This window comes from Ambystoma mexicanum, chromosome 9, assembly GCF_040938575.1.
Source record: "Ambystoma mexicanum isolate Mex_15411 chromosome 9, UKY_AmexF1_1, whole genome shotgun sequence".
In the NCBI taxonomy this organism is placed as follows: Eukaryota; Metazoa; Chordata; class Amphibia; order Caudata; family Ambystomatidae; genus Ambystoma; species Ambystoma mexicanum.
The window spans coordinates 968,425,510-968,439,743 of record NC_090931.1 but is presented as its reverse complement, the minus strand read 5'-3'; the positions used below and the strand labels follow the sequence as shown (position 1 = coordinate 968,439,743).

General features: G+C 46.0%; 1 protein-coding gene across 1 annotated transcript in view; it reads right to left on the bottom strand.

The window, feature by feature from the left end:
- Positions 1-539: 539 nt before the first annotated feature.
- Positions 540-14,234, bottom strand: part of MYO3B (myosin IIIB) — a 3,387,754-nt gene continuing 3,374,059 nt past the window's right edge. The window contains exon 35 of the mRNA XM_069616181.1: positions 540-1,023. The gene's annotated coding sequence lies outside the window, so the exon portion shown is untranslated. The remainder of the gene's footprint in view (positions 1,024-14,234) is intronic.

Sequence of the window (14,234 nt, the reverse complement as noted above, 5' to 3'; positions counted from 1 at the left end):
ACGCCATTTTGCAGCTGCTACCATCAATGCCCAGTTAACAACGCTACAGCAGTGCCTGCCAAAGGCATTTTCCATGCCTACAAATGTGTCAAACATGTTGTCATTGCCAATGCTTGTTGTTATAAGGTTTTGGCTCTGAGTGCTAGAGCAAGCTATTGCCTATTATCAAAGGTATTTCATGGACAGATACATGTTCTGACTGAAACAAACATATAAAGGAAAACTGGGCTTGACTTCTATACAGATTAGGACAAAGTGAACATCATTGAATATTTGATGTACCACAGTTCATTTCCCAAGATCCCCAGGGACAATGCCACTGTTGGAAACTCTGGGGTGACAACACGCAGACCTGCACACTTGCTGTAAGTAGTGTGGAATTGACATGAATAAGCTGCGGGGTATGCGATGGAGTAGACATGTGGGGTGCTCTACTTGCAGGACTTGGGTGCTGGAGTCATTCTTGCAGATGTATGTTGTTTCTTCAAACGCAGACTGATGCTTACTGTTCATTAGCGAGGCAGCCGAGGAACGCTGTCTGTGCGTTATCCTTTTATTAAGGCATACATTTCAAAATCACAGTAACGTAAAGAAGACACTTGAGAACAATACCCGTAATAGAGAGCACATATAAGGATATCACAATGAAGGCTTTCACAAATAACATATATATCCCTCACAGGGGCAGCATCTCCCCCATCTTGTTCACAGGCAATTCTTGGTATAGCTGAGTGGAATTGACGATTTTATTCTGTGGGGCAATTCCGAATCTGCAAGTCCACATTTGTAGGAGGCTAAACCATCTAACTCGAGACTTCCCATTGGTGGGTGTCAAGTGACACAGTACCATTGGGAAGGATTGAATATTGGAATCTGGAGAGGAGAGTCAAGCGAGGCGGGCATCCTTCTAAAGGCTTCTGTTCTCCCTGCCCTAGTATAGGGAAACGGAGAGGGCACACGGGCAGAAGGCCAGAAATCTCTTCAGCGATGATGCTGTATTTTCTTCCAACATCAACATGGAACCTGTGTAAAGCAAAAAAAACAGCGAGTTAAGATAAGGAGGATGCAGGAATAAACAGCGGCAACGAAAATAGACAATGACCAGGGCCACCAAAGGGGGGGGTGCCACACTTAGCAAACTGAGGGCCATGAAAAGGGGGCTCATTACCAAACCTGAGGTCTCCAACGCCAATTACCAGCTCAGTCTGTATAGAATCATGTGATAAGATAGCCTCACCACATGAGCCGGAAGGAGGTGCTTGTTAACACATCCATAATGCTTCATCTTGGAGGTCCATAACCTGAGCAGCAAAAGTAAACTCTGGCCAGTTAGGAGTTGCTGCCAATGCAGGCATATCTCTTTATTGCCTGCTTACACCTGGCAACTACCTAGCTAACCTTTGCCACTTAACATTCAGACACAATCCACCAACATCAAGTGCATCCCCAAACCACAAACCTGTCAAGACTGCAGACGTCCATCCATTGGGCCCCAGCTGCAAAGTCAATTACTCTCCACCTAAAACATCTTACAATCTTCATCCTCCTCCCACAATCATGGGTAACATATTGGGATGTGGGATATTTTGACCCACTCACACTTTGTGCCTCACTACTTCACTTTACTGCAATGGTGAAAGAAACAGCCCAAAAGGACCGCGCTGACTCCTGTGCACACCAAGATCTTTAAAACTGTGTTTGTGTCACAACCAGAAAATGGCTGCACACCCCTGCCACACACATTTCAGGTTGGGAGTCCTCACGGCAGGAGTATGCCAGTGGGCTCTGCAACATTTTACATGGAGCAAAGTGAATGAAGCAGCATCCTTGTGCTGAAAAACCCCAAAATGCCTTTTAAATTGACACTTTCCCAATCTTCAAAAGTGCTGTTTGGCGCTAAATCCATTCATTTCTCATAAACCACTATGATCAAAAAGGGCCCTGCAATGCCCAGGATTCTTCATTGTGGCTCAGCGGAACCGAGCCTCATTGAATGACAGCTCCTGGCAACAGTATCCTTTGAAAAGCAAACCAGGGACTGTGTTTTTCATTTTCCACTGGAAACGCGGCTAAAACTTTGCAACAAGTATCAAGAATCAGCTGCGCAGAGAGAGACTCTAAACAAATGTCTGATACATGTATCCATGCTGCAAAACAATTCTAGCACTCAAGACAAGAACTATAAGCTGCACAAAGTGTATATTTGCTGAGATGAAAACTGAATTTAAAGTAATAGTAAAATGGGCTTGTTCCTGACTGAAGGGGGAAAATCGCCTATTTTAAAAGTACATTGTTGTGTCAAGGCATAATTACTTATGAAATGTAAAAGGAGTTGTAATGGTAAAGACACACTTATAAACTGTTTTAATTCTATATGTTTAAAGTTAAGATTTAAAACTATAAATCAAAGCTCAACCCAGTCTGAATGGAAAACGATATTTCAAAGAAAAAAGAAATTGCTCTGTCAGTGCTGACTCTGAGAAAGGATGACACCTCCACTGCTGGAACAGGAAAAGGCTAATTGCTTGCTGGAGGCTTGGAATCCCCAGGACAATGGGTCCTTTCAAGTCACATTAGACATTCGTCTTTGCCCCAGGCCAAGACAATAGCAGGCTAAGACACTCACCCTTCCAGTGGGAGGGGCAGGAAGCTTTGCTCTCCAGGAAGAGGCCCCTCATTCTGCTTCAAAGGATTTGACACTTGCTTACAGTTGAAAGAAAGAAAATAAAAACCTGCTTAAGTGACAATGGACTTCCTTTTGGTTTTAAAACGCCTATTTTGGAATTGAACTTCAAGACATTTAACTTTGCCACATGAATGAGAATAAAATTTTAAAAGTGCATAATTCTAAATCTTATTTTATGCTCTTTCTTTGAAGACGTGATTGAACCCACGACTACATAAGGAACAGAAGTTGTAAAGAATAACCAATTGTGGGGAAAGTATTGATCTTGTCCACTTGACATTTTGTACACATATGCCAGGGGTGAATGCGCATCTAATTGGCAAATGTTAGGATACATTTTTCATGGTTAAAATTGCCATGTAGCAGAAAGGCAAAACCAGGTCTCACAGATTTGGGAGTTGGATTGAAATGTGACCCACGAGATATGTAACATGTGCATCTGATTTTCTTAGCGGTCATAACTACATAAGTATGTATTCGTGGGAAAGTTAGATCTTGGTCCCAATAGCTATGGGAGGTTTGCAGACATTATAAAGATCATCTCATAAAACATGACATCCCTTTCTGTCATCCAATCAGCAAAAAGCAAGGCAGATTATGCTTTTGCCCAATCCTAGCAGTAGGGGTGTGGACAGTAGACTTGCCCCTGCCATATAATGTAGTGATGTCATTTGGCAGGATAAATAAGGGAACCTCACAGCACACACACACTGATTCCTGACTTTATCCTGTTTTCTGCGTGGGCCCCTGTTCCTGAATTCGCCATCCTTGTTCCTGATTCCTGATTTCATTACAAAGCCAAGGCCTCAGCATTGCTGAACTCCTTTTCAGCTAGGCCTCAAAGTTCTGAAACAAATCCCAAAACCACAGGGAAGCAACTTGATCCAGTCTGGCTTGCTACTACTAAATGCTTGCCTGCTGAAACTCGCCATCCCACTGATCTCCCGTCTCTAGTAACCAGTGCAGTCCAGTGCAGTCTCCCGTCCAGGCTGTCCATTCCAGGACCAGAACCGTCCAGCTGACCCTATCCCACCAGACGTGCCCTGCTGTCTTGGGTTAGACCTGATCCGTGTGATGACCAGAACCCTTGACGGTCCAAAATCCTAAATTAAAGTGGACTGCAAGTATTAATAGGAAGCATAGAAAATCATAGCATACCTTGCCTTGTTTTGTTCCACCCCAATCTCTAAGTCATCCTATCCTTACCTTAAGAACGCGTAACATTGTCAGAACCATTCTTGAAACCTTGCCTTGATTCTTTGCGCTAGTGCTAAACTAATTTAAAAATGTTGCCTTGTGAAATCCCAAACCCTTAAATCCTCCCTCGGGTAATCGGACTGAGTCAGCCAGGGCGGACACGGAGCTGCTGGGGTTGGTACTGTGGATCAACTCTAGAGCTTATTGTGTTTCAATCTGGTAATTTAGCCTGAATGCCCTAGTGTAGAATAAAACTATCCTTGTAAAAGTTGATTTCTGTTTTCTTTTTCGCGCCTTTATTTTCCAGAAACGCCTCTCATTCAATATTGCATAACTCACTCGCTTTAATAGCTAGAGACTTAATTTCAACTCTGGAATATACCCAATATCTGTAGCTACCTCCCAACCACACTCAGAATCAGTATATTTCACCCATGTTTCTTAAAAATGATTTGGTTAAATTTAGGCGGGAATCCGCAGTTCTGCAAAGTTTTAGACATGTGATTTTTGTTTCAAATTATTTCCAACCTTCTATTCAGATTCAAAGAGTTTACTTTTGCTTAAACTATAGCTCATGGTTGTTAGCATCTTTCCAATGTTGCTCCCTTAGAAATTCGGCTTGATTTAAGGATGTTTACACACATTAATTGTTTTGCTAAACCATTTTCGAATGTCATTTGAAAAAGTGTCAGATTGCAAACCCGTTTTTCTCTCTTGTTTGGGGAGGGAAGGTGGTATTTAAATTCTGTTACTGTTCTTTATTCCTGAATACCTGCTGCTTCCTTATATATGTTTAAAATTGCTTATTGGTGGGTTGAGGAATATTGCAGGGGGAAATAATAATCTAAGTGCTATCTTTTCAAACAAGCCAAAAGTGTTCTTTTCTCTGATGTTTTATATTCTGTGTTGCTAAAAGTGAATTTAACTGCCTTACATACCTTATTATCTGTTATTGTCACCACATTGGTGATTGCTGCTCCTTATTCAAAAGTATGTTTAATTTGAGTTTTAAATAAATAAATAAATATGACCTTTACCAACCAGCCTGATTCCTGGTCCATTGGGACCTGGGGGTATTTTGAGAAGGGGTGTGATATGAGTGGTATATCACTCAGAGTATTGAACCTATAGACAAATAAAATAAGTATTTCATTTGTGCACCCAGAGCAGAAGATGCACACCTACGCGCCTCCATTTAATCTCCTATAATCCATTCCTACATCCGTCCACCCCTATGCTCACCAAAACCATCCCACACCATCCCCATCGTACGCAATGCTCTTCCGCAGCTTCCATCACGACACAGAAGCTCAACTTCCAGTAGAATTATCTCTTCCCAGGTCTCCACACCACGCCACGCTCTGAGCAATGAAAAGGTGACAGTACAGAACTCTACCTCGCCCATGTCGTCTGCACCAAACATTCCCCTGAATCCAACCTGCCAAACAAGCAAACCTGCTTCTCGCCTGGTCATAGTTACCATTTAAAAGCCACACACGGATATTGCCAAACTATGCGCCACCAACCTTCACTTACCTACTCACTGTCCCATCTCAAGCCTCACTACTAACCAAGAGTGACCATCATGCCAGCTTACATCACACCCTCCCCATGCTCAAACTTCTCTACCCCTATTCTCCCCCTTTTTATTAAAACATTGAAAACCTCTGCCTTTGGCTCATTCAAGTGCAAGCAGCAACCAAGAAAACCTCTGAAATCACAACCCTTCGACTGACGAATGTCTAGAGATACAAGGCACAAACCAAACCTGTCTCACTAAAACCTACAACCCCCCCAGGGATCTGTGAGGCGACCTCACCAGACCACAGGTGCACTCATCAATATACATTAATGGTTATTTTCTGCCTCACTCAGCAAATCTGCACTCCCTACTCTCTCCCAGGGCATGCTGATTGAACCCTGACAATCCTTCAAAATAAATGCTCTTATCATTTACCGCCTGCTGGTCTAAAAGACTTCGGCAGTTTTATTTCAAACACTGTCACCCAATTCCTCCTCACTTAGTACTACTTCATAATTCTAGATGACCGGACCAGCCTACCAACATTTATCATCATGTATGGACTCTATAAAACACTTAAAAAATACCTTGCCAATGCATTGAAATCTCCAACCTCATCAACATCTACAACCGAAGCCTACTACTTATCTCTGAAACCTAGTTCACCTGCACTCTGAGACCTTCCCTGATACTCATGTATTTAGCCTCACAGTTCTCTACACACGCTGCCTATGATCCACTAAACTGGACTTGACATCATATACCAGCATAAGACCTGCACTCATCTCTGTCTCATCATCATAGGATAGGCCTCCCGCTGTCTGCACTGCTCGCTCGCGTCATTACTTCCTCCGCTTGGACACAACACCATCTTTCTAGGAGGCTTCATTTTTGATGTCCAATTTCACCCAACTCTGTACCGTCTCCAACCAAAACACAGGGGAGCTCATTTAAAAAGAAAAAAAAGAGAAATTACACAGAGTGGACCAACTACAGCTGCTCTTCCATGCAATGTGGTCCCGTCCGTGCAGTAGTTGGCATTTATTTTACGAAGTGCCTAAACATTTTTTTCTTCTTCAAACAAACAAAATCACCTTAACACTTTACTTTTACACTTGTGAAGGCAAACGGTGGAAATGCTGCCTGCCAATTACACACCGCAGAGAACATTCGCAATGGATTCCTATAGAATCCACCTCTTTTTAAAAGGTGCTAAAAACAGGCAGATTCGATAGGAATCCAATGCTGTTATGCCAGCATGAAAATTACTGGTGAAAATACATTCCGTTTTTTTAGGTAGAGTGGGACTGCATGGTGGAAAAGGTCACCCAGTTCCGTGCCCCCACTCCTGCAAAAATGTTGAGATTCCCCCACAGTGTTAAAAAAAGGTGTTTTTACAGAGTAAAATATGATTATGTCAATTTGACTTGACACAATCCATTTATTTCTATATGTTCCTGAGTACCAGTATGACACCTTGCTACGCGGCTACCCTAACATTCGTATCGTGAACCTTTCCTTCAAAGCAGGGCATAGGGTGTGTGGCATAGTGTCCTATAGGATTCCTAAATTGTGGACAGACTAACAGCTAATAGCAGTCCCTTTCCATAAACTGAGATGGCCAGCCACATAATTAAGAAGAATGAATAAGAGGACGAAGTCAGTAGTGTCCAGGAGAAGCCAGAGATGCGTCGGTTGAACTGTGAAGTTGATCGCTGGTGGAGGATCACTGCTGAGCTGATGATGGAGAGTGAGGATGAAAGGGTCAGAACAGGTGCCAGATGTAAAAGGGAGATGAAACCGAGGAGATGTCTCCAGGGTGTGAAACATGTGAGAGGTACCCAATATACAGTGGACCCATGAGGGGAGAGAAGGTCCAAGTGAGAGAGACATGTCCCAGGTACCAGTGTGGGTGAGGGAACAGAGCGGAGGGTGAGCCAACAGAGCCGGAGAGAGTTCTTGCACAACAAAGACATCAGAGCAACGCAGAAAGGCCAAGGGAAGGCCAGCTGACCTTTGAGGCCTAGCTGACACATAATGAAATAGAGCGGCATCCAGAAAAGACCCCGAGTTGGAAGATCCAACAAACAATGGGGGAAGCGAGAACCTAACACAGAAGCTTGTTAACGTGGACCCAAACGCTGACCTCTGGGAAATGGAAACACACCCAAAGCATGGAGAATCAAGGTAAGAGAAGGTAACCCAATGGAACACTGCACTCTGGGAGTCAGAGCCCAGTATGAGAACCAAAGCATGGAAACGCTCCATTCTGGAAACCGCTCAAAGTGTAACTAAATAAAAGAAGTAAACCCATTGAAACATTGCACTCTGGGAGTCGGAGTCCAGCATAGGAAAGAACGTCCATGTAGTATTTCATTCTTGGGAAATAGGGGTCAACCTCAAAGCGTAACAGAAATGAGTGAAGGGAACCCACTGAAAGGAAACCCATTGGCCCAATCAACTCTCTGTGAGAGAGTCCAGGACAAGAAACTCTGCATTCTGGGAAATGGAGACCAAACCCAGAGCGTAAAGTAAACAAGAGAAAGCTGCACTCAAGAAGCACAAGAAAAAAGAAATGAAACAAATTATTCTGGGAACAAATTTAAATTGGAAATTGTAACAAAAGTTGGAGAGGAACATTTGGTAACTACTCAAAACATAAAAGCATAACATATGGAAGGCTCAAAATGTCGGATGGAACATCAAATAAATACAAAATCGCACAAGGTTTATGATATAAGAGGCAGAAAATTCTACCATTTGCCATTAAACATTTTGAATCCAAGATTAATGCATTCAATGTTTTTACTTTCAAGATTTTCAAACGGAACCTACTGTTTAACTCACAGAGACAGAGTCCAATCCCACACAGTAACCAAAGCAAGGGAAGGAAACCACCTGGAATACTGCACTCAGAGACAGACTTCAATCCCACACAGTAACCAAAGCAAGGCAAGGAAACCACGTGGAATACTGCACTCTGGGAGACAGACTCCAATCCCACACAGTAACCACGTGGAATACTGTACTTTGGGAGACAGACTTTAATCCCATAACGTAACCAAAGCAAGGGAAGGAAACCACGTGGAATACTGCACTCAGAGACAGACTTCAATCTCACACAGTAACCAAAGCACGGCAAGGAAACCACGTGGAATACTGCACTCTGGTAGACAGACTCCAATCCCACACAGTAACCAAAGCAAGGGAAGGAAACCATGTGGAATACTGTACTCTGGGAGACAGACTCCAATCCCACACAGTAACCACGTGGAATACTGTACTTTGGGAGACAGACTCCAATCCCATACAGTAACCAAAGCAAGTGAATAAAAGGATGTGGAATACTGTACTCTGGGAGACAGACTCCAATCCCATACGTAACCAAAGCAAGGGAAGAAAAGGATGTGGAATACTGTACTTTAGGAGACAGACTCCAATCCCATACAGCAACCAAAGAAAGGGAAGGAAAGCAAGTGGAATACTGTACTCTGGGAGACAGACTCCAATCACACAGACACACAAACACCAGAGAACAAAACCAAGGGTATAAAATGGGGGTTTGGGGGTGACGCCCCAAAAAAACTAAAAAAATGCATTTGATGCACATTTTTTCATTGCATACGTTTCGATGCATTTTAATTTCGGTGGAAAGTTTTCGAGGGAAAAACATGATCAGTTTGTCAGGAACACACCTGAATTGTACGCCACATGCCTTTGGTGCCCCCCCAGACATCACCTGTGCTAATCGTGTAATTTACACTGCACGTGCAATTGCTAGGGGGGGGGGTCTAATCACTGGGCCAAAGATCATACATAACCCATAAAAAGGCACATGACACGAGGCTATACCTTACACTATTCTATATTTTCCTGCAACTGACCTCCACACATTCTGTATTACCGTCACTAAGCACTAGATGGTATCACACTGGTATCACAATACCTTCGTTCATCAATACATTAATCCTCATGACCATGCCAAAATACTGCAACCGTCCCACTCCATCCTGGGTCTCGCACCCCTGTGTGAATGATACCAGCCATACATTAGCCATCCACATTCTCATGCAAAATACCTACGTTTCACACATCTTTTGATATCTATATCAAAAGCACTGCTAAATCTGCTTAATACAAGCTCATCCTGTGCTTCTCAGCTTCTGACTTCATAACCTCAGAACATGAGGCTTCTACCTTTGTACCTTGCCCTGATCTCATCAGACTGTTCCACGGTCCATGAATGATAATGTCATCTGTTATTTCAGCGCTCACAGACCCTTGGGTGTGTAGCGCTATAGAAGACCTTGATATTATTATTATTCTTCTCTTCAAAATGACCAGCATACGTGATAAATAAATGCAACGCCATCCACCTGTGCACCTGGAGGGAAAGGGATTCCTGCAAAACTGAAGGTTAATGGCGGGGAGGTACCACTGGCAATATTGGTCTGGGAAAGCCTGCAGACCATTGCTTTCAGCCTGCCATGCCATGGCAGAAGGGGAAAGGCCATATGCAAACCATGCTTGGCCCCACCCCAGACCAGCACAAATGCCAGCCAACATCACAGTGTTGGACAAAGTAAAGGGATAGCAGATCAGATGACCACGCCAGGGATTTATAGGGAGGTCGGCCTACCACAAGCTTTGCCGCCCATTCCCTGATAGATTTCGGATTCATCTTGCCGCAGGAATTACAGCCCTCGTTGTTGTGACTAGCACTGAGGCACAACCCGCAAATATTGTTTGGGTCCGTAACAGACATTCTGGAGCTGCAGTCCTTGCAGCGTTTGAATCTGGAGACTCTGGGCACGGACAGGGCTTGACTTGCACCTGAAAATTGAAGTATAGCAGTGTTCCTCGAACAGCATGCTGAGCGCTCAGAAAAAAGGAACTGAGGTATAGAAGCGTAGTGACACACTATATGTACGACGACTGATGTCACATCCGGAGCAGACGACTGAGGCATCGAGGCAAGATGGATCAACGGCCGAGTCGACGTGCGCTTTGCCCCCCCTCGAAAGAATTTTCCAAGCAGCTGACGCTTGAAGGGATAGCCATCTGATGAGCAATCTGCGGGAGTGAAGCAATCCACTAAAATGAGAACATGCTTTGATCCCACTAACACTTACCCTCGCACTCCCACAAGGAGTTAGGGCATCTTCAGGCACTCTAGCCTCACATACAATACCACCAGACACAAATTTCCCAGGCACAGAAACATCACCTCATCAAACCAAGAATGGAAGTTGACGGGGAGGGTTGGTAGGCTTCCATACCCCCTGCCATGCCCGCTCCCCCATATCTACCCTCAGGACCATGGGTGGCCACCACAGGTCAGGAATTCAGTGATCATACGAGACAATCAACAGTGCTTCAAATCGTATAATGGTAGAGGTGCATTATAGAACTGCCCCATAACCTACTGGAATCCGCATCCAGTGATAATCCTGCAGCAAAAAAAGTTGTAGCAGAAGAAGAACAAGTTACTTTCTGACCTGGTAACGTTCTTTCGATGGGATGGTCTGATGACGTATTCCATATCTATGACAGGTAATGTCCACAGCTGTGCTGCTTCGGAAAATCTTTGGCGTCTGCGTCCTGTGTCGATGACGTCGATGCGCCGTCCCCGAGAACCTCCACCGACGGCCGACGTAACCCGATGTGATAAGTAGGATGCACGACGCCCATAGCCTCAGTTATAGTTTTTTCCCAGAATGTATGCCACCAGTTTTCTGCCAGTCAGACACACAAGGCCTTGCGGAACGCAAGCTGCAATCGCAAAAGAAATTCTGCAGCGGGGAAGGCAGGGAGGGAGCGATATGGAATACGTCGTCGGACCATCCGATCGAAGGAACGTTACCAGGTAAGAAAGTAACTCGTTCTTCGAGGGGATTAGGTCCTCCGACGTATTCCATATCTATGACAGAGTCCCAAAGCAGTACCAAGCAAGGAGGTGGGAAAGAATTTAGAATACAAATTTAGCATGCCCAATCAAATTGCGGAATAGAGAACTGCCTTGCCAAAGGCCAGATCTTGCCCTCTGATGGAATCGAGGGAGTAGTGACGTACAAAAGTATGTACTGAAGCCCAGGTGGCTGCATCACAGATGTGACGAATAGGAACTCCCCTCTGCAGAGCAGTAGACGCAGCCACTCCCCTGGTAGAATGGGCCCGCAAGCCAGCCAGAGGATCCTTACCCGCCAAGCGGTAACACTCGGAGGTAGCTAAAATAATCCAACGAGACAAAGTCTGTTTCGTCACAGCTTGTCCCAAACACTTTCCAGCGTAACCAATTAAAAGTTGATCGTCCACTCTGACCCGGGACATGCGCGAAATATAAAAGCTCAACGCTCTCCTAGGATCAAGCCTATGGAGCCTCTCCTCTTCCTTACCAGGATGTGGAGGAGGATAGAACGCCGGAAAAACAACCTTCTGGCTCAAATGAAACTCCGAAACCACCTTCGGAAGAAAAGAAGGACGAACTCTAAGGACAACCCTGTCCTTATGAAACACAGTGAAGGGTGGCTTAACTGAAAGTGCCTGTAACTCACTCACTCTGCGAGCGGAAGTAACCGCAACCAAAAACACAGTTTTCAGAGTTAACAGCCTCAAAGGGCAAGAATGCAAAGGCTCAAACAGAGCACCCATAAGAAACTTAAGAACAAGGTTCAAATCCCAACCTGGCACCAGAAAAGGTGACGGAGGGAACACATTAGTGAGCCCTTTCAAAAACTGCGAAATTAAAGGAATTTTAAAATAGGAACACTCTTCAGACGAGCGCTTAAATATGGACAGCGCAGCCAAGTAACCTTTAATGGTCCCCACTTGCAAGCCCCTGTGTGCCAAAGAAAGCAAAAAAGACAGAACCATGGGAATGTCACATTCAAAGGGATCCACATTCTGAACTCTGCACCAGTCGCAGAACTTTCTCCAACGGCAACGGTACAGAGACTTAGTTGCCGGCCGCCTGGCCGAGAGCAACACCTCCATCACGTCTTCAGGGAGGTCCCAATCCTTATACCTCAACCTTTCAGAAGCCAAGCGTGAAGATTGAGGGATCTGACCTCTGGATGGAGAACCTGACCCCCTCCCGTGAGAGCAGATCGTCTCGGTAGGGAAGATGACGTGGAGGGCAGAAGGACAAGTCTAGAAGGTCTGGGTACCACGTCCTCCGGGCCCACGCCGGAGCAATGAGGATCATCCGGGAACCGAACCTCCGTAACCTCCGCAGCACTTGCGGGATGACGGGGACTGGAGGAAACGCATACAGCAGTGGGAATGACCACTCCACCACGAACGCGTCTCCTAAGGCTCCTTTTGGAGGAAATTCCTGCGAGCAAAACCTTTCGCACTTCCGGTTGACACTGAAGGCGAAGACATCCACTTGAGGGGTCCCCCAAAGGGCGAAGATCTCCAGAGGAATCTCCTAAACCAGCTCCCACTCGTGAGAGATCGAGCTCTGCCTGCTCAGAGCGTCCGCCGTCTCGTTGTCGTCTCCGGCCAGATGAACAGCCGAGATCGAAACTTCCTGCTGGATGGCCCAGAATTCGAGCTGCATCGCCTCCCTGCACAGCGGAAGTGACCCTGCACCCCCCCTTTTTGTTGAGGTAGTGCATGGCAACCGTGTTGTCCGTTAGAATCAGGACACTCTTTCTGCGCACAGTCGGCAGAAAAGCCTTCAGGGCTAGCCTGACGGCCCTCAGCTCCAACAGATTGATATGGAGTCTGGACTCCGACGGAGACCAACGACCGCTGACTGTCAACTCGTTGGCATGAACTCCCCATCCCGTGAGGGATGCGTCCGTCACGATCGTCACCTCCGGCCAGGGCAGCCAAAATGGGGCCCCTTTCATCAGATTGCCCTCGACGGCCCACCACAGAAGGTCCCCGGCCACCGAGGGTGGCACCTGAACAGGGTCCGACAGCCTGCCGGAGGACTGAGACCACTGGAGCTTGAGTGCCCACTGCAAAGATCTCATCCGCAGATGAGCCTCTGGCACCAGAAGAATGCAGGATGCCATGAGACCGAGCAGTCTCAAGAACTCGGAGGCTGGGAGAACCTGGGCAAAATGAAACTTGTGCACCATCTGCTGAATGTGAAGAGCCCTCACCTGAGGAGGAAAACACTGCCCCAGGGACGTGTCGAGCACTGCTCCGATGTACTGGAGCCGCTGCGTTGGTGTCAAATGGGACTTCTTTAAATTGAGGGAGAAGCCCAGCCTGTGAAGGGAGTGACAGGTGACGGACAGATGATCCAGGACTTGCTCGGGAGAGCTCCCCCTGATCAACCAATCGTCCAGGTAGGGGTAGACGTGAATCCCCCCTTTCCTGAGATGCGCTGCTACCACCACCATGAGCTTGGTGAAAACCCTCGGGGCGGAGGTCAATCCGAACGGCAGGACCCGAAACTGAAAGTGCGAGTCGCCAACCGCGAACCTCAGGTACTTCTTGTGCTTGGGATGGATCGGCACATGGAAGTAAACATCCTTGAGGTCGAGAGAAACCAACCAGTCCTGAAGTTGAAGGGCCTGGAGGACTTGAGAAAGAGTCACCATCTTGGACTTGTCCTTCCTGAGGAGTTTGTTCAAACCGCGCAAGTCCATGATGGGTTTCAATCCCCCGTCTATCTTCGATATCAAAAAATAAGGGGAATACCATCCCTTGTTCCTCTCCGCTACAGGCACCCGTTCTATGGCGCCTTTCTCCAGCAGGGATTGAATTTCCTGCACAAGGAGCGGATCCGGACTCTTCAAAGAGAGGCTCCCTGGTGGATTGTTGTGAGGACTCTGCCGAAAAGGAAGACAGTAGCCGTGGGTTATGATCTCC